This window comes from Penaeus chinensis, chromosome 4 (genome assembly GCF_019202785.1).
Source record: "Penaeus chinensis breed Huanghai No. 1 chromosome 4, ASM1920278v2, whole genome shotgun sequence".
In the NCBI taxonomy this organism is placed as follows: domain Eukaryota; kingdom Metazoa; phylum Arthropoda; class Malacostraca; order Decapoda; family Penaeidae; genus Penaeus; species Penaeus chinensis.
In genome coordinates this window covers 28,134,178-28,136,677 of record NC_061822.1, presented here as the reverse complement: position 1 = coordinate 28,136,677, position 2,500 = coordinate 28,134,178, and the positions used below count along the sequence as shown (strand labels likewise).

Sequence of the window (2,500 nt, the reverse complement as noted above, 5' to 3'; positions counted from 1 at the left end):
TACTCTGTGTAAATGGTATGAAATGTGCCTGTGGAAGACACGCCTGTTATGTGTTCCTATAATGTATGTGATGTGTGTTCTAAGTGTATTGTTCAAAGATGACCATCTGGTAGGCTCTTTGATAATTGGCAGGTCTTTATGTACAGTGATTATATAATTAAGGAAATTTATATGCTATCCGGTAAATGTTAGTGAAAGGACCGCGCCCATCAGAGACTTATGTTCCCAGTTGGAACCAGCAGCTTTGGGAGATGCTGTGGGTTATCAGTGGTTTTGGGTAGGGGATATCGGTGAATTTTTGCACAGCAGGCTTGATAAAAAGTTATTAAAGGTTGAAAATGAAAAAGCCGATCCAAGATTGATGTATTAAATGATAAAGAAAATGAAAAGTTGTAAAATCTGAGCCAAGATTCGGCCACTGTGTGAAAGAATAAATCCATTCTAAATGTGCATCTTTCCTCAAAGATCTCTGTATGAGCCAAAAATCTTCCTAAACTTGGGGCTTCACACTCAGATCCCCTCCTGATTAATTTCCCCTGGGAGGGGCTTTGCTTCAGGAACCCCACCCAGTTGTTGCATTTCCTTAGTCACAGGCTCTGTCAGTGCACCCCCTTCCGATTGCTGTATTTCTTTAAGCAGGGGCTCCTCTCACAATTACTATATATCAGTCTCTTTGGAATCACCAGATATCCGACCTGATTGCTTTATTAGTTACAATATTTTTATATGTAAAGATATAAATTGGGTTTACCATATGTTGAAGGGAAGGGTGGTTGGGTAGGGGATGAACCTCCGAAGCTTGAACATGTATATTGTACTTCACTGAATTTAAGAGATTGTTTTTACTGGGATATTGGGAATGAATTCAGAAACACTAGTAGTACTGTAAATGAACTCGTCTGAATCAAGCAATGAGTATAGGGAGGAATGTATGTCTTATGAATACATATATTGTTATAATTTGATATAGATTAATATACAGAAATATATTAAAAGTGAAATGTTTTCTAAGAGTGTGACAATGATTGTCCAGGATGTCTTGAGTTGCATGTCCCAAGACCATTTATACTGGGTTACTATGTTCACTGTGAGGCAAAGGAAGGCTAACCATAGTAGTGGGAAGCATGGGGGGAATATAGTCTCCACATGGCATGTTCCACAGCAAGGTTTAGTGAATTTTCATGAATTGGTTGGATTCTGCAGATTAATTTTGATATTAATGAATATAGTTTTTCACTGCCTTCAAATGTATGATCTTAGATTTTCTCCAAGTTAGTGCGTTCTTTTTGCATCAACCAAATGTCCTTTTGAAAATTGTCTGGTTACCTGTCTAGGATTTGTGAGGAACAAATTGTAAATAGAACAAAGAAGGGATGAACAAGAAAATGCACAAATCTACTGAAGGCCTTTTGCTATAATTATGCATCTTCCACCAGTCTATATATTTACAGTGCCTGTCCGTGTCAGTGACTTTGTGAGTGTGAGTTTATTTGCATGAAACTCCCAAAGTGAGCATGCTTGTTTGTATGTCTTTGTGCACATGTATATGAGTTCAAGTTCACTAGAATGTTTGTCTATGGATTGTGCAAATATTTGGCTGTATCTGTATTGTACATTAAGTTATTTATATAACAAGTACTTATGATCTAGACTATTGCAAGTATATATATATATATATAATTCTTTAAAAAATATAGTTTTTCTCTAATAGTATTAATAATATTTTTGTTAACATTATGAATTTTATAATACCAACAATACTAATAGCCATATTAAAAGTGTCTTTCTGAAAAGGAAAGGGGTAAACAGGTAAGCTAAGTAGGACTAAGGACTAGTAATTAAATTGACTTTTTGGTGATTAAGCACTTATGGAGCCATCTGTGTGTAAAGACAATCAATAATAAAGATGCAGTTGACTTGGCATACATTCCTGCCATCCTGTCAACAGTGGGTTAATTTTGATTCATGTAATTTAATATTTTGCCAGCATATAGTTGATAGCATAACCTTAACCTGTAGGAAGAAGTCATGCATGAACTATAAAAATGATTAATATTACAGATATTACTCATACTTGTTCATATTTTTCATAAAACCTTGAGTCTGTACTTTCTGGAAGAATATTTTTTTTCTCCAAATTCTTGTATGAAAGGAAGTAACACTGGAACATAGTTTTCATTAGTACTATATTTAGCAGTTGAATTTATTTGTGGGTGTAATGCTTGTTTAATTACTTTTATATTGATCAGTGTGTGTGTGTGTGTGTGTGTGTGTGTGTGTGTGTGTGTGTGTGTGTGTGTGTGTGTGTGTGTGTGTGTGTGTGTGTGTGTGTGTGTGTGTGTGTGTGTGTGTGTGTGTGTGTGTGTGTGTGTGTGTGTGTGTGTGTGTGTGTGTGTGTGTGTGTGTGTGTGTGTGTGCGCGCGCGTGCGTGTGTGCGTGCGCACACATATATGTATTTATATGTATATATTTGTATATGTTTTATACATAGAGATATATA

At 35.8% G+C, this 2,500-nt stretch overlaps 1 protein-coding gene across 1 annotated transcript in view; it reads left to right on the top strand.

Annotated features, from left to right (window-relative positions):
• The window catches only part of LOC125025257 (MAPK regulated corepressor interacting protein 2-like), a 19,192-nt gene that overhangs the window by 1,598 nt on the left and 15,094 nt on the right, over nt 1–2,500 (top strand). The window lies entirely within an intron of this gene.